General features: G+C 50.1%; 1 long non-coding RNA gene across 2 annotated transcripts; it reads right to left on the reverse strand.

The window, feature by feature from the left end:
• Window positions 1–1,260: 1,260 nt before the first annotated feature.
• On the reverse strand, window positions 1,261–21,524 carry LOC122220527. Of its 2 annotated transcripts, XR_006202919.1 has the most exons (4): window positions 20,969–21,524; window positions 12,858–12,955; window positions 7,968–8,495; window positions 1,261–1,468 (listed from the first exon to the last, which is right to left on the reverse strand). It is a non-coding gene; the product is annotated as an uncharacterized LOC122220527 (long non-coding RNA). The 2 variants fall into 2 exon arrangements; XR_006202918.1 differs by lacking the exon at window positions 1,261–1,468 and having other exon boundaries at window positions 7,958–8,495; window positions 20,969–21,522.
• Window positions 21,525–22,361: the final 837 nt, after the last annotated feature.

Consider the following 22,361-nt stretch of genomic DNA (forward strand, 5'->3'; position numbering starts at 1 on the left):
CGGCCCTAAACCACCCAAACCTCCACCGGCCAGCGAAGCACTTGCTGCTCTCTCAGGCGACAAAAGACCCCCCAGGAGCGCGGCTCCGGGTACAGCGCCCCCTAGAGCCAAGGCCCTGAGGCTGGCCGCGAGCGCCTCCGCGCCAAGGTCAACGACGGCCCGGCTGTCTGGCGCCTCCCTTTCCTCCTCCAGAGCGCTCAGCTCCACAGGGACTGGGCCGCAGGACCCACACCGTCTCCGATCCGGGTTCCCCACGGCTCGGGGAGCCCAGGCACCACCTGGGTACGTGTGTGTCGGGGATACTTCGGGTCACGCACAGATTCGGAGCCGCCCGGGACCAATCACTCAACCACTGGGAGAATGCGCGTTTCCAACCAGCACCGCCCACCCCTGCCGGCCCAACCTTGTCGCCCTGGCTGGAAATTGGGCGGCGCTGGGTCCACAGGCTTGTGCCCTCTCTTTGGCGCTTTGGTACCCCCTGTGACAGTCACGTCCCAGACCTCCTGCTGACGGGCGCCATGCCCTAGACCCACTTGGTGCAGGCTGAGTAATGATGCTCGGGGTGGAGGGGCACGCAGAGGTGTGAGAATTCCATGTCAGCCTGCGGTCCTAATTGGAAGTGGATGTTAAAGATGAGAAATTCAGTTTTGTAAAGTGAAATGTCATGGATTTAGAATCTCAAACCCACCCCTAGCCTTTGGTATTTGACTATCTTTATCCTTGGCAGTGTGTGATTTCCCATGTTTCAAAGAAAGAACTTTAAAGGTTCATAAAGCTCCAAAGATTTCAAATAGCTCTTTTAAAAGCACTTTGATGGTTTAAATGCAGACACATGCATTACATATCTCTTAAATTACACAGGGTTTTAAATCTAAGGGAAAATGTCTTAGGCAAGATGGATTAGAGTTTTGTCTTGTGCAGGTAGTTTTTTAAACAGTGTTGGTAACATTCAGGTTGGTAGGGGGAAGAAAAGAGAAAGGGGGCGTCGGGGAAGGATGCTCAGACTTCCCGCCACCTGCTCCCACCGAGGCTCTCAGAGCAGAGTGAAGACACATCCCTGGGGGCCTTCATGTTCCTCCCAGGCCAAGGCAGGGACACGGCCATCCATACTCGGCTCCTGAAGGGCTGTGGATGAGCTCCTCCAGGGAGGCACGTGTGCCTCCTCATGCCTTCTCCACCCAGATCAGTGGTGAATGAATGAATGAATGAATGAGACAAAGAACAAATGGATGTAGCCATCATATCTCCATTCTTGCTACATTTGCAGCTTGCCCATGGCCTAAAGTGATTGATCGTTTCAATCTTCCCAGGTCAGGCCTTCAAGAAACTACTAGCAACCGGAGGCCCTAACCCAGGAGGGAAGGCAGTTTGGCATATGGTGAGCTCAGTCTTTGGAGTCAGGCTGCACTTGAATTCTTGCTCTGTCACTTCTTATATGGGTTATCTCTTTAATCTTCAGTGTCCTCGCCTATTAAAATGAGATCACAGTGGTCCTTTCGTCACTTGGGTTGTTGTGAGGGTTAACCTAGATACGTGTAAAGCCTACAGCAAAGGGCTTGGCCCACAGGCGCCTTTAAGGCTACATCGCGACGGGTGATGGTGGTGATGGTGGTAATGGCACTACTCATGGCTATGTACTAATGACGGCGGTGATGCCAGTCGTTCCGCAGGCTCTCTCACCCGCACAGCTATGGCAGCTGGTAGTCCTGCAGGATGGTGGGATTAGCGCTCCCCTCCTCCCAGGCCTGAGAGCTCCATCTGTTGATGAAGTGGATGGTGCAGAAAGGCAGACTCTCCCACCCTGCGTGGGCACAGGGAACTTTGCTGGGGTTTCTACAGCTGCCAAGGAGTCCTTGAACAGCCTTGGCCTTGGGCATGTGCAAGAGATGGAAGAAAAGATGAGAGTTCTTTGAACTCTTTCCTGAAGCAATAAACTTGGCAATGCCATTTCCTTAGAACTGAGGGCTTTTGGAAGAGAACTTCCAGGGGTCCCAAGCCTTCCGGAGAGGCAAAAGTATTGGTGAGCAGGTCCTGTGGATGGACCCTGTCTATCCAGACAACTTCCCCTCTCCAGCACTCCCCTGAAGCCCTTTGCACAGAGAAAAGTCCCTTTGAGCACACCTCACCCCTCCCCAGGAGTCCTCGGTCATTCTTCCGTACCCCTGACTTGACAAGATACCTGTTCTTACTTGGTTTGTGTACTTGCTCTAGATGTATTCATGCATCTGGCTCCTGTGCCCCCCTTCCAGCTGGGATTATAAGGCTCTGGAGGGCAGGATCCCCGATTTGCTTCCTCAAATGTCTCACAAAGCCCTTAGTAGATACCAGAGGGGTGCCCCACATTCAGCATCCCCCCTGTGCCTAGCATCACGAATTACACATCCTGGGCATTGGCTAATGCCAATGAATAGACAGATAGCTGGGGACAGAGGTGAGGGTGCATGTGACGTTCTCAAGGCAAGCTCTGCTCTTGTCCTTCCTGACTCAGGTGGCCCCAAACGCTATGTGCTCGGGGCCATAGTTACATCTAGGTGGGACCATCAGAGGCCACCACGTGAGGTCCCTCTGGAGGTGAGCCACCCAGCCACTCCAAACATATGTCTCATGTCGTGAACAGCCTAAGAGCTCCTGGAGAATTTGCCTCCTCTCGCTCATTAAGAAACTCTTTGTGATTTTTAAGCCATCGGTATTATGAGATTTTTAAAAACGAATTCCTCATCCAGGCAATTCTCATTCCAAACTCAGAAACGCTCCAAATCTCAAAACCCTCCCCATCAGAACGTGTGGTTAAAAGTGCTAACCCTTGATTTTACCAGGTGATCCATTGTGGGTTTGGGGCTGCCGGGGTGGGGACTGAGCTAGAAAATCCCAACAGACCGCCACCATCACCCTAATCTCTCTCCATTACAGAAACGGATGGCAAGACGGGGATTACTGTGCCTATAAATCAGTGTTGTGTTCTGGATAATCTAATACATTTTTCAAGTGTTGTTCTCGCCGTTTGGCATGCACGGAACTGCTCGGTTGGCACAAAGTTTGCAATCAATCTCTCCTGCCTGCTCCCCACGCGGCCTCGCCACCTCCTCGAACCTTCCTAATATTTTATACATAAACCGGTTTGGATTCACGGGGCATTCCAGCTAGTAAATGCTCTGAAGATTCATCTTTATGGACTAGCAGCCCAGCCTTGTAGCGTCTCAGCTTCTCAAGATGAAAAGGAATTTTATTTGGTGTGTTATGCCACGCGGGGAATGGCTGCTGGCGGGTTGCTAGGTTCTATTATTATCGTGTGTGTTCTTCTCCCGGGAGGATGAGGCAAGGCCTCACGGGTGGGGCCCTCAGAAAACTGACAACCCTTATTTCCCCTCTTCTTCCCAGACCCTCCCGACAGTGTGTCAGGGCCCCAAGAGGCTCCCCAGGACCCCAGGGAACGGGGGTGGCGAGTCTTGAGCGATCCAAGTGCATGTCTCCGCTAGCCTGCATCCCTGCACTGGGGGAAGAGGGACGGGGGATCCACTAGATTAAGACAACTGTTGGGGGGAGGGGAACAGCCCCACCAAAGGGAAAGAAAATAGTGCAGTTTCATTTGCTTTAAAGCACAGCCTCGTAATAAATGTGCACAGCAAATGTGCTGAGCAAACACCTCGGCGTTCATCAATATGCGGGGCCTGTTTATTGCCTCATAAACTTGGAAGCAAGTGATATTGTCTCTTAAATCAATGGCTGTGTGGACAGCCTTGGCGCTCCAGGAGAACAGGACATCCAGGCCACGCGGCGCTTAAATTAATGGCTGGAGCAGTGACTGAAAGGTGCTTAGTCACTGCTGGGGGATTAGGAGCCGTTTCCAAGGACGCAGAGCATCCTTAGTACGTATCTGTGTCAGGATGACAGGCCAGGGCACCTGGCATGCTGTGGGGGTCTCCTCACCCGTGAGCTGTGCTACAGAAGGCACAGAAGGGGGGCCAATGCCCCAACCCTGGGGGAGGGGAGAGGGTCTGTTTGTCTGCCTCTCTAGACTGTGGGTCCTCGAGAGCTGGTCTGGGTCCCTCCATTCTGGGACCCCCAGCACCTGCATCAGGCCCCAGCTGGAGTAAATACTGGAAGAGGGTGGGAGGGGAGGAAGGCAGGCAGCCAAGTTAAGAAAGGAGACCATGGGAAGCCTGCGATGAGGCTAAGTAGAGATGATGAATGGCCTTGCCACGCTGAGAGGCACCGCTTCCGAGGCAGGATGGGGACCAAGACACCTGCCACCGAAGGGGGCTTTCGTGTCTATGAAGCACCGGCCCAGTTGAGAGACGTTCATCGGGCCCTAATGAAGGGCCAGTGCAGGGGGCATCTTCAAGCAGAGCCAGACTCCCTGTGGTGCCCTGAATGGTGATACCCCAAAAGATAGATGTCCACGTCCTAATCTCTGGGCCCTGTGAATGTGATCTTATTTGGGGAAAAAAGGGTCTTTGCATATATAATTAAGGATCTTGAGAAGATTATCCTGAATTATCTGGGTGGGTCCTAAACCCAAAGACAGGTGTCCCTATGGGAGAGAGGCCGAGGTAGGTCTGAGACAAGACAGGAGATGAAGAACAGAGGAGACAGAGGCGGAGTGATGTGGGGACAAGCCACGGAACACCAGGGATTGTCAGCAGACACCATAAATTAGGAGAGGGATGAACAGATTCCTGCCCCCAGTCCCCAACCTTGATTTCAGACTTCTGGCCTCCAAACCATGAGAGAATACATTTCTGTTATTTTAAGCCACCATGGATATGGTAATTAGGGATAGCAGCCACAGAGGCAAAAGTGTGCCTCCTCCCCAAACTTGGGCTCAGAAAGGCACGTTGTCTTCCAGGCAGGTGCTCTTGCATTCTTGGGGACAACAGGTTCTGGCCAGGAGTGCCCGAACCCACGGGGACGGCCCGGCCTAGCAGAGTGCTGGAAAAACTCAGCGACCTTGCTTTCCTTCCTTGGCCTCAGCAAGTGCTCTTACAGCACCATCCAAAGCACAGGAGGCCTTTTATGCCTGCATTTGTTAACCCATTCAGGTGCTCCAAGACTCCTGCCAGGTAAAAGTCTCAAAGCAGCAATCACCCCTGGAATTTTACTGAGGTCACAATGAGCCTTGGGGACATGGAACAGGAGCCTGTGATGCCAGGCATGTGGCTTGCACCTGGGCCGTATATGTTGCCTCGGGTGGTTTCCTTGTCTAGACCCCAGTCACTTTCAAGTTCCATGTTTCTTCTCACCGCCACCCGAGGTAGTTGCATCTGGACTTTTCTCCTTGGTTTTCCCTTCATAGCCCCCCACCACTGACCCGATCCCTTCCACGTGGGAAGAGTGGGCAGCCTCTAAGCCCAAGAAAAGTCATAATTCAGTCATTTTGCAAGTTGGTGAATTAATTGATTGACGTGGTGGAAGTTTATAGGGAGGAAGTTCCCTTGGATAAATTAAAGAAGGTGCCATGGGCAAAAATCTGGTCTTCTCTCAAGAGCCTCCTATGACCTTGATAATTTTCAGTGTGGTTGAAAGTTAAACTGTCTATCTTAAAGGATCAGAAGTCCCAAAGCATTCACACCCAGAGACAAAGTCCTTCCTCTCACAAGGGGCTCACGGGAGACTGTTATGGGCTCCAGAATGACAATTTATTAATCTACAGTGAGAAACAGGCTCAACTATGTGACATTGCCAATATTCAAATGCTTTCGTACTACAGGAGTGGCAATTTCATATGATCCAACATTAATACCACCATGGGGATCTGAAATACTCAGATCTGTATGCCCACAATTGTCCCCTGCAGGCCCCCTATGTGGGAAGCCCAATTATAATCAAAGAGGTACTTGGTGAGCAATGAACCGGAGCAAGGATTCTGGGGCTCGATGGTGAGAAACAAAAAAGCAGGCCCTGGCAGCTGTCAGCTGGGAGCCGGCCTGGTACTCACAGCTAGGCCATGGTGTTCTTTTGTTGAACAAACACAATTTCACTGAACACCAACATCGAACAAGGTCACCCTGTGACCGGGATGGGGAGAGACAAAAACAAGGCCACTCCTGTAATCATGTCTGAACACAGACAAAAAAAACCCAAGCATACTGTTTAAACCACAAAATGACCGCCTGTGCCTCCTTCCCACCTGGTGTGAATGACAGCCACTTTGCCAATTACAGCCCCAGCCTCACTCATTCATCCACCTCCTAGATAAAATTAGTGATGCCCAGTCCTACCCAATTTCAACGTTCTGATACCCCATCCAAAGCGACAGCCTCCAACATCACCTAGTGCGAGCTGAAATCCTATAAAGTGGTCCCTCCACCACCTCCTTACCAAGGTACCCCAAGATTCCCCATAGCGTGCAGTCTCCCTGGAGGCAACGAGTAGCAAGAAACCCAACTTTGTTCAACTACCTGTGTGTTCCTGGCGTCTTTGGAGAGTGGGCATTGATCATGGCATGAGATTTTGCCAACCAGACCTATCCAACTCTGCATCAAGGATAGGCCCACCACGACCACCATAATCACTTTGACCATTATTATGACCACTATCACCATCACCATAATCGCTTCCACCATTACTATGGCCACCACCCCCATAATCACTTCCACCATTATTATGACCACCATCACCATCACCATAATCACTTCCACCGTTACTATGGTCACCACCAACATAATCACTTCCACCATTATTATGACTACCACCACCTTTCTCACTACCACCATCATCACCACCCCAGTCACCACCACCACCCTGCTAAGTGATTGATATACATTTTATCATTTTATCCTTCTTCAACTCTGTAGGGTAATTATAGTTATCTCCATTTTCCCAGGTAAAGCTATTGTGACTCAGAGAGACTCAAGATCACACAGCTGGGAAATGGCAGAGCAGGGGTTTGAAACCCAGTCAGCCAGGGATACTCTACTGATTCTCACAATGCAGAATACTGCAGTGCTCAGCCCAGAGGTATCCAGAGGTATCCTGTGACCTCTTCAGTCTCCCCTGTGCCCCCCAGCTCCTCCTCCTGAACTTGGATACGAGCTGCCAGCAGCTGCTTTCGCCACTCTCCCTGTGCAATCCTAGCTGACCCCCATCTGACTAGCCCACTGTTATGCTTCTTTAAGGTGGTTGTGCACACGTTTGCTGTGGTCTCTTCTCCTTTTTTAAGTAGGCTCCACGCCCAATGTGGGGCTTGAACTCACGATCCTGAGACCAAGAGTCAGATGCTCTACCAACTAAGCCACCCAGGCCCCCCTGCTCTGGTCTCTTCTGTGTGGATTTCATAGTTTAACTTTTACAGGGAGATCCTATTTCCTTCTTATCCAAGCTCCTGAATCTATCTCCCTGTTGCCTCCATGTGCCAAACGCAGTGAACACATAAATTCTTTCCAGAGCCAAGAATAGAAACTAAGATTTATGAGTCCCCATCTATTACTGTAACCAGCAGGATCACTTACTCCCCATATCCTTTATTTCATGACCATATTTTTCTTCATAAATGGCACCTTTTTAAGATGTTACATAAAGAGGCCCAATTCAAAGTTTTAAATTCAAATTATTTGGGCTATCTGAGAACATACTAGGCATCTGAACTACGGATGGAAAATACCCTTTTTACATGCTTGAATAAGTCCAAAACAGCTTAAAGGATTTCTTCAATTTAAAAAAAAAATAATTCACTTCTGGACTGAGGAAAAAAATATGATAAATTTCTACACAAAGGCAATGCCTTGAGAGAGAAATAGCTTAGGTGGCTGTGAAAATCAAGGGCTTTGTAGGGAATGCAACCCAGTCTACAAGCAAAGCTTCCTCGGGCTCATAATGTAGATGTCAAGGGTGTTTTCCAGAGGACCGGGCTCAGGTGGATTTAGGGGCTATCTGAATTCTGAGATTTCTTCTTCAGATGTATGTGTTAGTTACAGAGGGGGGTTAAAGACCCACCCGGGACAAAGACTAGAAGCTGTAATTGGTCTTACCATACAGTGTTTTAAGTTCTTTTTGATGCTATTGAATGTGAAACGGGGACTTCTCAGGACAAGAGGAGTCTCAACTTGGCACAATTCACAGGCCTTGCAGCAAACCCCCACACGCCACGGGGAATCCCCCCTTATCTTTCTGGTAAGGTGTTCTGTGGTCCAGAAGCAGCTTCCCAAAATCTGCAAAAGACCCTTCTCTTGCGCTGATGGCGGCCGGCTTACACAGCACCATGCGCAGAGCACTTCCCAGGCCCAGCCACGAAACCGCAGCCCAGCGTTTGCTGTCTGCGGCCCCGGCGGGTCTGCCGTGGTACTGCGCCCCAGCCACGCTGCCCAGAGAGGGACCCTGCTCTCCAGGCTCTGGGGCCCCTCCGGGCCCACAGACAGAGGGGTCACTCTGCCTGCAAACTGCCACACAGCAAGGGACGCCATGCCTTTGTCTTTCTTGAGAAAAACCTCGAAACTATACTGGAGGCCTCCGGAACAGTGTGAGTACCCAGTGACTTTGCTTTCCTTAATGCATCATTTCTAAAAGAGAAAAAAGAATTGTAAAGACTCCATAGAAACTTGCCTCATCTACTTTGCTCCCAGATGACCCCCTCCCATGCAACAAAACACAAAAACAAACAACAAAACCCAACAACCCCATCTCCCTAAAGACCTTGGCAGCTGCCAGCAAAGGAGGACAGACATGCTGTCCATGGATGTCCAAGAGGTGACATTCTGTTGTTTTAGTTTTAATATCTCACAATGGTGATTGCAGCCAAAAACAAGAGCATTCCAAGGCTCCCTGTCTTACCGCCTCCTGCTTGGCCCTTTGGTGCATGGAATTAGTGCCACCCCTGCTATGGGGTCCAGTACCCCCATAGAGTGGCAGATCGTCAGCAAGGATCTGCATTTTCTACAAACTGTCAGACCCTCCAAGCCCCAGGCTGGTGAGTGCAAGCGGGTCCCTCCACCCGGTGCACCCCGCACCTTCCTGCACCCGGCAGCCTCTGGCTCCCCTTGCCCCCTAAGCACCACCCCTCCAGCCCAGCCCCTGCTGGCCTAAAGCGGACTCATCCCAGCAGGTAGGAGGAGCCCTGGGGGGGGGGCATCTGCTACCACCCCCCACCCCCCCACCCCTGCCCCAGGCTTAGGGGCTCCTCTCTGCAGGCACCAGCACCCTTTGGACATCCGGCCATCCGGAGTGGCAGGGCCAAGACAACACAGCCGCAGCAGCATCAGAAATACATGGATTTTTGGTACAGCCACGAGCCCCATCCAATTAAAAATAATCACTGGCATGTTCCAAGTCTTTATTCCTGCCAGGTGAGTTGACGGCCGCTCGCGCAGAACAATGCTATTTGTCAAACATGACCTCATTTTCAGAACTGATCAGAGAAGTTTTGAAGCACAACCTTCCCCCATTACTAGAAGGTCTAGAGGTTTTCCGGGGTGACCTTACTCCATAGTTAGGCCTCTTTCCTTGTCTGGGGACTGGAGCTGTGGGAGTTTAGGTTTTAAGTTCTCTATTTAGGGTTAGTGAAACAGGCCAAGCTGCTAAAGAAGAGACAGGCAGGGGGAGAGAGAGAGATGGCATGTGTAATTCCTGCCTGGGAAGTATTTGGAAACTGCTAGTGGGGTGGGTGGGTGGGGCCGATGCTGTAGCCATTAGAAATTACAGAGCAGGGGTGCTTGGGTGGCTCAGTCGGTTCAGCATCTAACTCTTGGTTTCAGATCAGGGCATGATCTCACGGCTTTGTGGGTTCCAGCCCTGCATCAGGCTCTGCACTGGCAGTGCGGAGCCTCCTTGGGATTCTCTCTCTCTCACCCACTCTCTCTGCGCGCCCCCCCCCCCCCCACTTGCACTGTATCTGTCTCCCTCAAAATAAATATATAAACTTAAAAAAAATAGGGGCACCTGGGTGGCTCAGTCGGTTAAGTGTCCGGCTTCTGCTCAGGTCATGATCCCGCAGTCTGTGAGTTCAAGCCCACATTGGGCTCTGTGCTGACAGCTCAGAGCCTGGAGCCTGCTTCAGATTCTCTCTCTCTCTCTCTCTCTCTCTCTCTCTCTCTCAAAAATAAACATTAAAAAAATTTAAAGTAAATAAAAATAAATATAGTACTTGTGTATAGTTTGAAAAAATTAAAAAAAGAGAGAAATTACAGAGCAAACCGTGAACACATATCTCTTACCATTACATAAAAGATGAAAGACAAAATAGGAGGGAAGTAAGTCAAGTACATGCCCCAAGAGGACCCATATATGTATATCCAAGAGACCAGTCCCTTGGTGGAAGCAGTGAATGGAAGGGAAAAGACAGGGACTGATATCAGACTAACCTGAGTTTCAATCCTGGCTCTGCCACTTAGGAGTTGTGTGACCTTGGGCAAGTTACTTAACTTTTCTGAAGGCCAGTTGAATCATCTCTAAAATCTGGCTATTCATACCTTCCTTCAGAAACTCAATGGCATTATCATTTATAAAACCTCTCTAGCAGGAGGTAAATACTACCGCCTAGCCTAAAAGTAGGTGGGGGCGCCTGAGTGGCTCAGTTGGTTAAGCACCTGACCTCAGCTCAGGTTATGATCTCCCAGTTCATGAGTTCAAGCCCCACATCAGGGTCTGAGCTGACAGCTTGGAGCCTGGAAACTGCTTCCGATTCTGTGTCTCCCTCTCTCTCTATGCCCCTCCCCTGCTAGTGCTGTCTCTCTCTGTCTCTCAAAAATGAATAAATGTTAAAAAAGATTTTTTTTAAATAAGAGTAGGTAAATATTGGCAAATAATATGTATTGATGAACAACTTTCTGCAACTTTTGGCAATCTTCCTAAGGTCTCCGTGCACAAGTCTGGAAGTTTATCAAGAGTCTGTATTTAACTTTTTCCATTCTGGTTGAGGATAACAGAAAAAGAAATTATACTAAAAAAGGAAAGAAAGAAAGAAAGAAAGAAAGAAAGAAAGAAAAAGAAATACACTGAGAAATCCCACCTTTCTTCCTAGAGATATTCTTTATGTTTCCAAACTTTTCAAACATTTTTTTTACCCCAAATATCTGATACAGAGGTGCCAGATGGGAGGGGGTAGGGAGTAATCTGTATGTTGACCCAGGACACTGAGCTCTAGGTCCCTGACATCAAATTAACCATTATTTTGTCATATTGCACTCTTCCAGAATAACTTTTTCTAGAAAGTAACCCAATTATTTCTGACTTATATTTGCAATTCCATTGTTCTGCACCCTCACCAGAACTAGATATGGTCAGTCTTTTCAAATTAGCCATTCTTTTTGTTTTGGGTTTTTTTTTGTTGTTTTTTGTTTTTTTGAGAGAGCGAGAATGAGAGTTCGAGTAAGTGTGAGTGGGGAAGAAGGAACAGGGAGAGAATCCCAAGCAGGTTCCACAGTCAGTGCAGAGCCTGACATGGGGCTTGATCCCTGGACCCTGGGATCAGCCCAACCGACTGAACCACCCAGGTGCCCCTAATTTAGCCATTTCAGTAGGTGTATAGTGGTATCTTATCAAGGTTTTTATTTATATTTCCCTAGTGATGAATTTTTTCAGCATCTTTCCTGTGTATCTTCTTTGGCGTTTTCTGACAATTTGGTAAACTGTTCAGATCTTCTGTCTAGTTTTTAATTGTGTTGTTTATTTTCTTTGTTGTGGAGTTTTGAGAGTTAAAAAAAAAATACAATCTGGGTATAAGTCCTTTATCAGATAGGTATTGTTCAAATATTTTCTCCCAGTCTTGGTGTGACTTTTTCATTCTATTTTCTTTTGAAGAGAAAAAGTTTTTCATCTTGACGAAATCCAATTTATCACCTTGATTCCCTCTTATGCGAGTCCTGCATTTGGTGTTGTAGCTAAGAAATCTTTGCCTAAACCAAAGTCACAAAACTTTTTCCTATGTTTTCTGCTACAAGTTTTACAGTGTTCTTCTATACGCATTGAGGTGTGTGGTCCATTTTAAGATAAACTTTGTATACGGTGTGAGGTTTGGATGGAAGTTCATGTTTTGCAGATGGATATCCAGGTGTCCCAGCATCATTTATTGAAAAGACCATCCTTTCCCCCCATTGAGATGCCTTTGCACCTTTGCTGAAAATCAACTGACCATCTATGTGTGGGTCTATTCTGGAGAGCATCTCGATTTTCACCATATAGTCCTGTATTGAAATTCTCAGCTGCTACGATGCCCAGACAGGATCCTCTCTCACTCCACGAGTGCTGCTCACTGGTGGGTCCCCACCACAGGCAGTACTGACGGCTCTTCTACAGCCTCAAAGCTTCTTGAGCCTCGCCCTAGTGGGGCTGGCTGCAGATGCATGCACAGATCTCCCAGAGGTCGGGGAGGGGGGCCCACCACATTTTCCAAGAGTGCACGCCCCCCTCTGGAACATAGTACTGGGTACCCAAGAGGCTCTGAAGCCCTGGCCAAGCTGGAGGACCCAGATTTCCCCCACATCCTCTCACCCTCCACCCTAGCACACAACCTCCCCCCTCGTCTTCTCTTCATTCCAGTCAGGCCAGAGAACCTTCAAGAGAAAGATTGATTAGAAGTCTTGTCTGCCTTACAAAAACACGGGAGGTTAACTCCTCCGGCAGAGCCCGTCTTGGCCGCCTGTCTTCTTGCAGCTGCCTGGGGAGGGCTGTACTGAGAGGAACCTCAGAGGAATCGCTCGCTTATTTCCCCAGCAGTTAGGAATTAGATGAAGTCATAACCAGGTCTACACTTGGCAGAGCACCTGGACACAATAGTATGCTTAATGAAATGATTAAATGTCTCTGCAGCGGAGCCCCATTTCATTTATGTAACTTTTATTGACCTGTAATGAAGGTCTGCCAAAATACTAGCACAGCATGGAGGGGCACAAGCGAGGCATCCACCAGCAGGCAGGGTCTAGACTGACCTTGTGGTCCCTCCTCCTTCCCCAAGCTGGAGAACTCCTGCCATTGTCCTCAGTCTTTCATCCACATCTCCTGTAGACAACTGAATGGGTACCCCGAACTGGAAAAAATCACAATAAAAATGTTACCCTTTTCAAAGTAAACTGACCCTGGCCAGGCAGGAGTGCAGAGGGCCGTGTCCTTAACTTTCCCACCTCTCTCAAGGAGGAGGCACTGCCTTCAGGACATTCAGGTGGCTGAAAACCATGTGGTGAGTATCCAGAGACATCCCTCAAGGTGGCCCACCAAAAAGAAATTCTTAAAAGGGTGAGTTTTAATGGTAAGATTCATTTGAGGAGCTCATCCATCCTATCCCTTCTGCAAGGTCCACAAAGCACCTTATCACATTAAGGGCTTTGAGAAGCCCTTCTGCAAATTCACCCAGAAATTTCCTAAACTTACGTTAAGAACACCTTTTTTTCCCCCCCGCCAAACATCTGTTAACACCAGGGAACTTGGTTGAGAAATGATGTTCCCCCCCAAATGCCATAAGATGTTCTGATAAAAAGTGTCTGTCGCTTTATTCTATTCAGCTTAGAATCAGTGAAGGGTGAAGACAATGAGGAATTTGGGGTTTCCCCGGGCTCCCTGCCTGCTTCTCTCTGGCACCCAGCTTGGGATGTGGGAAAGAAGCGATGACATCTTCCTGCCACACTGGTATGTGTGTGTTTGGGGAGCGGGGGAGGGGAGGGATTGCAGAATCCCCAGCCAGAGCTCTGCCACTGACTAGTTGATTAAGACTGCCTGAAACGGCTAGATCAGAAGAGTCCACCTCCCCAAAGTTAGCACGTATTGACCTCTGATGACACAGTCCGTTTCTAGCACATAGTTGTCTCTTCTTTCCTCTCGTGCTAGTTTGCCACAGATTTATTTTCTCCAAATATCACAACTGAATTAAAAACATTTTTTCTCCCCCCCACCCCCCAACACTTCTTACCACATCCCTCCCCTTCTCCAAAGTCACCTCTGGGACCAGAGGGCCAGCTGCGGAAAACTCCCAATCTGTCTTTTAAGGGGTGTCAGCCACTTTTAAGTGGCTGCCCCCCCTCAGCTTAGTGCCTCCGCCGCCACGAACGTGGAATTAGATTAAGCGCCGGCTGTCCCCCTGTCCCCGTGAAAAGCTCTCCGCGCAGTCAGGCAGCGGAGAAACCACCGAGTCAGCAGCTCAGACTCCTCCCCCACCCCCGTCTCCCTGGGCTCCGGGCACTGGGTTGTCATCTGGAGCGAGTGCACTCATTCTAATTCTTTATGCCTTGTTATTCTGTCAATTTCTTAATCTATTTATGCTGACTTTATTTTTAGTGTGCCTATTGTGACAGCAAATCCTGAAATTGCCTTGGTTGTTTTCTGAAAATGGCCGTTACCAAACCATAATGCAGACCCCGACTAAAATAATGTGAGCCCCAGGCGGTTTCTGGCGCCCACAGCAGCTGTCTACTTTTAGAGCTGCATATCAATTGTCCCCTCGGAGGGGCTGGCCCGGGAGGCGGCTAGGAAAGCAACGTGGTGTCGTATTTAGATGAGCGTCTCTGGGTCTCGCTGAAAATGCTCGCTGCCTCCCCTTTTGGAGAATTTCTTCAAACATTAATAAATTCCCTCCCCTCTCCCTATCTTTTGTTGGCAAACTATAAAAAATGCAAATGATCCAGAAACCAATTAATTTTTCGAAGGTTGCAGCTGTTTTGCTGTATTCACAAGACATGGTGGGCACATTTAGGGTGTGTGTCTGCGAAAGCACACACATGTGGAAGGCATCCGACCGCTCATCACAGACGCATCAGATCTCCAGATATGAGCCATCATTCAGCCTCGTCAATGCCAACACATGCGTTTCAAAGCGCATTCCACTCCCAGAGAATCAGGAGTTGCCAAGGGGCACACAGAGGCCAGAAGGTGGCCGCAAGATGGATACCCAGTCACACAATAATGCTTCACCTCCTGGGACCAAGGAAACGCTCTCTCTCTTCTGGTGGTTCTCCAAATGTCAAAATAGTATACCTGGAGGAGAACACCGTCAATATTCCTCTGCCTCCCGTTACGTCACCCATGGCGGTCACGGCCCACCTAGCAGCCACTGCCCATCTCTCGTCTCACTTTGCTGGGAGCGGTTGGATTTGGTTGAGGTAGAGAGACAGGGGTTCCATTTTGTCAACCTCCCAAGGCACCACCGTGCTTGATCTAAGCACAACACTGTGATCCCACGGTGCTCGGAGACCGGCCATGTGACCCAGTTGCAGCCAATGAGACACAGGGCAAGCCGGCTGATGGGGTTTTGGAGGCTCCTGATGTCAAGCTAGTCTGGCGAAGTCAAGTAAGGAAAATGCCGTTGTGCACGTCTGCCACCTTTCTGCCCCAAAGAACACTTCTGTGTGCTGATGTGATGGCCGTGGCTTGCTGGTGTCTCATGACCACGAGGTGGAAGGCCTAGGATGGGGGAGCGGAAGCCGTCCAGCACCTGTGCCCATCCTGGGCCGGCAGATCTCCGGACTCCTGGCTGTGTGAGATAATTACCTCTCTTCATTGCTCAGCTACTGTTTGTCAGGTGCTTTGTTACTTGTGGGCAAAAGCATTCCTGATTGATACAAGGCTCTCCGGGTCGGAAGAGACGTACAGCTATGTCATCTAGAATCACTGCCACGGGCTGCTTGGCTTCCTGCTCTGATACGTCCATGGGGTGATCTTCTAAATTGTGCTCCAACAAGCAAAGAAGAGAACCTGTGCTCTCCTGGAGCACCCGGCCTGCACCAGCACCTCTGCTGGGAAGTCTTCCTCCTGTGAGGAGAGAACCCACTCCCCTAGTGTTCTGGAGAGAGTGGCGCCGGAGAGAGAGGCATGGGGGCTGCTCCCACAAGCGATGCTGGGGCAGTGGCTGAGCCCCCCTGTGAAGAGCAGAGGGATGTCAGGCTTATTGAGCTGTAATTCACATACCACACAACTCACCCCTTTAAATGCACAATTCAGTGTTTTTTTAGTTTATTCATAGATGTGTGCACCCATCGCAAGCCAATTTTAGACCATTTTCATCACTTGCAAAGAAACCCTGTGCCCTTTAGCTATTGCTCCTCTGCTCTCCAACCCCCTTCCCTCCCCCCGCCCTGAGCAACCACTAATCTTTCTGTCTCTAGAGAGTCCCCTATTCTGGACATTTCATAAAACGGAATCACATAGTATGTGGTCTTTGTGACTGGCTTCTTTCACTCAACGTAATGTTTTCAAGGTTCATCTACATTACAACATGTATTAGTACTTCATTTCTTTTTATGGCCAAAAAATATTCCATTGCGTAGATATTCGGCCTTGTTATTTTTTGGTAATTACATTCTATAATGTCATCACAATCACTGAATTAGCAAATACCGCACCATTGCTGCTAGGGGAAATACAGGGTTAGGTTTCCGAAAGCCACTGGTCAGAACATTTTCCTCAATCAACACCCAACCTTGGGGCGCCTGGTGGCTCGGTCGGTTAAGCGTCCAACTTCGGCTCAGGTCATGATTTCGCGGTTCGTGAGTTCAAGCCCCATGTCGGCCGCTGTGCTGACAGCTCGGAGCCTGGAGCCTGCATCAGATTCTGTGTCTTCCTCTTCTCTGTCCCTCCCACGATTTCTCTCTCTCTCTCTCTTACACACAAAAAAATAAATAAACAAAAATTTAGAAATTAAAAAAACCCCACAACCTTGATGTACATGTATTTCTGCTTAAAGACACAGTATTTAATATATATTATTGGTTCGTTAACATTGAACTCAAGTCAACAGCACTATAACTCCTATCTGAATGAGTGGGGATGGGGATGGGGGAAGGAGAGCTGCCCGAGAGAACTCTTAGGATTAGACACACCTGTATCAACCCAAAATTGGCCCTAACTAGGATGACCAAGTGCCCTGGTCCTTGGAAACCCCTCAGGGTTTCCCAGGAGGTGGGACTTTCAGGGCTACAACCGGAGAGTCTGGGCAAACTGGGATGGTCGATTCACCCCACCTGCTTCCCTAGGTCTGTGCATCCACAGATTTGACTCCTACCCTTTGGAGTGACACAGAGATGATCCTCTCTTTCGTGAGAAGACCCTTCCATTGTTTGAAGACACGTCTTGTTTTCTCCCAAGTTTTCTCAGACTTGACATCCTTAGTTTCTTGGACCTTCTTCACACTGGGCAGAGTGACAGGGGTCACTGGCTGATGACAGAGTTCTCTTCTTCTGGCCTCATTGGCCAGACTGCACTTCCCACCCTCTCTTGAAGGTCGGTGTGGCCCTGGGATGAACGTGAGCGCAGGCCATGTGGTCATTTGCAGACCTGGCTTTCACAAACCTTCCACTCACAGGCCCCACGTTCCTTCAGCACGAAGGGAGGCACCCACCCCGCTGCTGGAGGAGGGCTGCTCCCCACTTAGAAGCATCACTTAGTGAGCAAGTAATAAGCTGTTGTGTTCCGTCTCTATGGCAAGCGCGTTATCTGCCACTGCGGTGAGCCTCACTTTGATTCGCATGCTTTCAAGTTCCTGCATTACCATCTCCCTCTCTGCACACGTTCCTGCCTGTCTGGACTCTTTTTACAGGGGGCACCCCAAATCTGTCCATGTGTGATCCGTCTGTCTAGGGCAAAGGTTGATGCTCTCCCTCTTCCGATCACCCATATCTAGGGGCACAGAGTGAAATTACATAAGCTTTTTTGGGAGGGGAGCCCACCCTGTGGCTGACCTCTGTTTAACTTGCTATTGAACATTTCCTCCCCATACCACTTCGAGACACTGGGGGCGCAACGATCAGCTTAACCATTAAATTCACCCATCATCATGACTTAGATATTCTGGATGCTATTCTGCTCACTGGTGCATTTACTCCTCCTGTCCCCCAGTGCCCCACCCCCCTGTTACAACCAGGATAGCTGTGGTAACAGCAGCCAATACCCAGATGGTAAATTCTAGATGCTTCATAAGCCCCAACTCTTAACACTCTTAACAATTCTTTTCTTTTTTTTTTAATTGTTTTAATGTTTACTTATTATTGAGAGACAGAGAGAGAGATAGAACATGAGCTTGGGAGGGGCAGAGACAGGAGGAGACACAGAATCGGAAGCAGGCTCCAGGCTCCGAGCTGTCAGCACAGAGCCCGACGCGGGGCTCGAACTCACAAACTGCGCGATCATGACCCGAGCCGAAGTCGGACGCTCAACCAACTGAGCCACCCGGGCACCCCACCACTCAGCAATTCTAAAGGCAAAACTACTATGATCCCCATTATATAGCTGAGTAAACTGAGGCACAGAGAGGTTAAATAACCTGCCCCAGGACATTTAGCTAGCAAGAGAGTTGGCTTTCATTCACCCCAGCAGTACAGTGCCAGCCCAGATTCTTAACTATTAGGATAATATGTTTTCTATGCCCCGGTCGTGTCTGAATCCATGTGTTACACAAATACGGAACAAGAAAGTGCCAAGGGCAGCGGGGACCCTCCCCTGGACAGCCCTTTGAACTAACACTCATCTGCTTCTGGGACACATTTTAGGTTTAGCTGTTCAACTAGTTGCTCAGCCCTTGGATGAGGGCTCCATGTTGCCTCCAGCCTGTGTGTCCCCATTTTAGTCACAGGGATGTCATAGGAGATGGGGATCTGTGCCCAGAAAAAACGAGAATGGGCTCAGAGTTCTGCAAGTTTGAGGCCCTCCGGACACAGCTGCCCAGAATCCTTATGGACTTTCTGCCAAAGCTCAAGGGTATGACCTTGAAGATGCAGGAAATAAAACAGAAAGAGCTTGCCTTCCTGGGACCAGGGGTGTTGAAAGAGGCCAGACTCAGAGCTATAAAGGCAGAACAGGAGCAGCCCTGAAAGCCTGGCCATTATTCTGTGTCAAACTGAAGAGAAGTATTGAGAATGCATGCTTATAATCTAACAGTATAAGGTGAGGACTCAGATATGTATACCCTAGTAGAAGGATCGTTCTTGCCCTCTAAATCGCTTACTGATGGCATTCTATGCTGAGGACCAGCACAGCCAGATGGCACAGAGCGATCGCTTTCCAGCTTTATGCAAAGTAACTGGCTAAGCATTATACCAAAAAAGTGTCATCCACAAGCTTGACCCTTGTCAAAAGTATTTTCTTATTACTCTACGGCTGGAGTGGTGGACAAAGATGAAAGGAAATTGAGAACTTGTTTCTCCAGTGGTGGCAGCAGAGGCTGCCAGTGGCAAGATGGCAGGCTGGTTACACAGTATGTCCTGGGTCCGCGGCCACACGCGGCTCACGTTGGTTCCCATGGGCAGTAAGGACTGCCTTCGGCAAGCAAAGGCTGAGGCTGGGATTGAAAGAGGTTCCAGAGCTGGAGGATCCGTGGTAAAGCTCTTCTGGAAGCTTCCTGTCCTTTCAGCTCGTTCCGACCTATCGAGCCACCACCAGCAAGGCAGCCACAGGCCTGGAGTCTGGCCGGGAGGGACGAGGAAACTACTTCAGGGATGGGCAGGGAGTGGCTGAGTTTCTACCAGTTCAAGCACGGCCTTCAGTAACTGACAGGTTGCAAACAACTGCAATCCTGCTAAAGAGCCTGGAAATTCAGCTAATTCACTCTGCGTGTTCTGTCCTGGGGTCTGTGAAGATGACAGCAGGGCTGGTCCCTTCTGAGGGTTGTGGAGGAAAGCCTGCTCCGGGCCTATCTCCTTGGCGTGGAAATGGCCCAGCTCCCGTTCACGTCATGTTTCCCTGTGTGTCTGTGTCCAAATTTCCCCTTTTTATAAGGACAGAGTCATTTTGGATTAGGGACCTTCCTACTGAACTCATTTCAATGCAGTCACCTCTTTAATGGACCAGTCTCCAAATGTGGTCACATTCTGGGGGACAAGGGGTTAGGGCTTCAACATCTGAATTTTGGGGTGACACATAATTCAACCCCCAACACTCCTTTCCCCACCTCAAGTTTCTCTTACCATTTTCTTTCTCTCTCTTTCTCTTTTTTTTTTTTTTTTGCCTTCTTTACTTTAAAGCATTTGTTAGTACCTGCAGTCATTTCATTTATTTGTTTGGAAAGTATCTTTCCCACTTGAATGGAACATCCCTGAGCATTTTCTCCCCTGGGGACCTACCACACTTGCGGGCTATGTGAATCTGGCTTTCACCTGTGCCTCTTGGTGGCCCACTCCCCCTTCTAGTGACAGCGGCACTATCCTCAGCTGCAGAAGGCTCCAGGAAACCCACAGGGGACAGAGAGGAGAGACTTAAACCTGCCCCAGAAGGCCTAGGAGGTGGCAGAAGGATGACAGCCTTTCTTTCTCCTTGTTATCACCTCATTATTTTCCAGGTCTTGGCCTCCTTCCAGAAACAACAAGATGGAAAGTCCATCACACAGCTCATTTTAATTCACATTTCTCTGTGATGCCTCAGATTGTTTATTTTCCATAATAATATCATTAATTTTTTTTTTGAAGAGTTATCTTCTGTGTGGTAAACACAGGGGCAGGTAAATGCCGTTAGAGCCACTCAGGCCTGGGTCAGCTGCCGTGGAATCGGCCTGAGACGAAGGAGGTGCTGCTACCTGGGTGGCAAGCCTGAGGCTTTCTGAAGCACCAAGGTCTCTCTAGAAGGAAGTTCTCCTTCGGTGGAGGAGTCAGGAGCTCAGGAGTGGCCCTGAGAAGCCAGGGTTCTAATTAGTGCCTGATAAAATTACCATCACCACATCACCACCGCCACCACCATCATCGTCACCAAACCACCACCACCACCATGATCACCATCGTCACCAAACCATCACCACCACCATGATCACCATCATCGTCACCATCATCCTCACCACCAACACCACCACCATCATCAACGTCACCAAACCATCATCATCACGACTGCATTTACCAAGTGTCTGCTCTCTACCAGGTCCTCTGTTAAGTGCTTGGCCCACAAGATCTTCTAAAAATAGCACCCAAAGGCCAAAACACTTCTTGCGTCAAAGAGGCGGTAAACCGATACAAGTCACGAAAACATAGGCGCTCACCGAGCACAGAGGATCTTCACCACCGCACGCGTCGCCGATAACCAGAACCTCGTGCCACCTCATAAGCGTCTACAAGGGCAGCTGGGCAGCTCTGCTCACCTCAGTTGGCCTCGCGCAGCGTCCGCGCTTGGCCTGGAGTCGCTGCTCTAGGCTGGGCGTGGCTGGAAGCCTCAGCTTCTCCCTGCGGAGCTCAGGGATGACTCCACTCCAGGTGTGTGCATTCTGGGCCCAGCTCAAGGGGCGGCAGCTGCTCCGAGGGAGCCTTTCCTCGTGGCGATGGCAAAAGTGCAAGACATCGATGGGAACAGACGCGTTCTCCCCAGAACCATCACGTGGGACTCTCGCCAGATGCCCGCTGGCCTAAGCGAGTCACGTGGGCAAGCCTAGAGCCAGCGGAGCAGGGATGCCTAGATCGCCGTCGTGTGTCACCGAGGACCTTGGTGGTTTGTGATGCTGTGTGACAACGACACCTCACACCCCCTTCCTTCCTCTTCCGGGCGGTGGAGGTGTCTCCCTCTCCTGCTCCTGGACGGTGAAGCCAGGTCAGGGTGAGGACATGGTGAAGAGCAGGGGCGGGTGAGTCGGTGGACGGCAGAGGCCCCAGGCAGGGGCGTGGAGCAGCCCAGGTGCCACGAGACTGTCTAGTAAGGACTCGATTTCTGTTTCTGTCAGCTGCCAGCTTTGTGACCTCAGACAAGCCCGTCAACCTCTCTGAGCTCCAGTGACCGCGCCCGTATGTAAAATCAGGGTAATAATGGCCCAGAGGCGAGGCTAAGAATTAGCACGTGTAAGTCCCCAGTCTCTTCGCTGCTTCTGGGCGGCAGGGGGACTTGGGTGGAAGCATAACGAGACGTGATTCTCACTAAAGAGCTGGTCACCAGAGAGGGTCAAGCAAAGAGCGTGCAAACGAGGAAGAGAGGAAAATGCCCCAGGCGAGCCGGGGCAAAACCAAAGCAGGACTTGACTCCGCAGAAGCCCCGGAGGTGTTTTCAGCATTTATAGAATCAGGGAGCAGCGAGGATGCTTCTGGCATCGGGCACAGAAAACGGTGCCGCGTGTTATTTCACACCAGGCGGCTGAAGGTAGGGTGGCACCAGCTTCGGCCCGTGGGGCTCCGGGTCCCCGTCGAGCTGGACATCCAGACACAGTCTCGAGAGGACGGGCGTCTCTCAGGGTCTCTCCCGAGCCAGCGAGCCAGGAACGTGGCCCAGGCTGCACGCGGGCCCACTTCCAACCAATCACCGTCAGGGAGCTCAGCTTGCTCTTGGGCTTGGGCCAATCAGGACGCCGCCCTGGCGCTGGGGGGGTGGGGGAGGGGGGGTCTGTCCGGAAGGAAGGAACGGGCGGTGTTGCCAGGGCCGAGAGGCAGAGGGACACTTCCCAGGGGCCCGGAGCGGGAGGAGGTGTGGTGCACCGCCGGGCTGCCGTTGTGTGGGCGCCGCGGGCTGGGGCGCAGCGCACGCAGGGGCTGCAGGCCCCGCCGCAAGTCATT

The sequence above is a fragment of the Panthera leo genome, chromosome B2 (genome assembly GCF_018350215.1).
Source record: "Panthera leo isolate Ple1 chromosome B2, P.leo_Ple1_pat1.1, whole genome shotgun sequence".
In the NCBI taxonomy this organism is placed as follows: domain Eukaryota; kingdom Metazoa; phylum Chordata; class Mammalia; order Carnivora; family Felidae; genus Panthera; species Panthera leo.